The sequence below is a fragment of the Sinocyclocheilus anshuiensis genome, unplaced genomic scaffold, assembly GCF_001515605.1.
Source record: "Sinocyclocheilus anshuiensis isolate Anshui unplaced genomic scaffold, SAMN03320099.WGS_v1.1 scaffold1866, whole genome shotgun sequence".
Lineage (NCBI taxonomy): Eukaryota > Metazoa > Chordata > Actinopteri > Cypriniformes > Cyprinidae > Sinocyclocheilus > Sinocyclocheilus anshuiensis.
Window position 1 is genome coordinate 118,102 of NW_015547732.1, and position 658 is coordinate 118,759.

Genomic DNA, 658 nt, shown 5'->3' on the forward strand with positions numbered 1-658 from the left:
AAAAATTTGCAATTCAATCTTAGTACTTTTTTAAAAAAAAAAAAAAAAAGGGCAAATCACACCAACATATAGTTTTGTATAAATACAATCACAAAATAAATGAACAATACTCTCATTTCCTCCATGTCTTTACAAAATGTACTTTGCAATTACCTGTTTTACAGGATAAATACGATCTTAAATGACACCTCTCTAATTGTATTAGTAATACAAAACGGTCTGAAGAGAGCTTCTCGGTGTGTGACTGTATGTGTGCTTCTGGAAACGCACTCAACCACACTGGACTTGTCTTATGTCAGGGAAAGTGCTGGAAAACAGTGCAGCGCCTCCTCTGGTCTAAAGCCTGGAGTGTTCCAGACTAAAATCAGCACATCCAGATTCTACTGGACCCAAAACAAACAAACAAACAACAACATATATACTCAAGTCCCATGCATTAGATCACATTTCAGAGCTTTTCTCAGAATCAACTTCATTTTTATTTAATCTTTGTGTGTCAATTGTGTCTAACTTTGTTCTTAGAGTGCATAAAAAAAACAGTCATAAAAATATTATATATTAATTCATTTTCCAGCTTTCACTAACATACACTAAAAAATGCTGGGTTAAATATAACCCAGCGCTGGGTTAAAAAGGGACAAACCCAGCTATTGGGTTG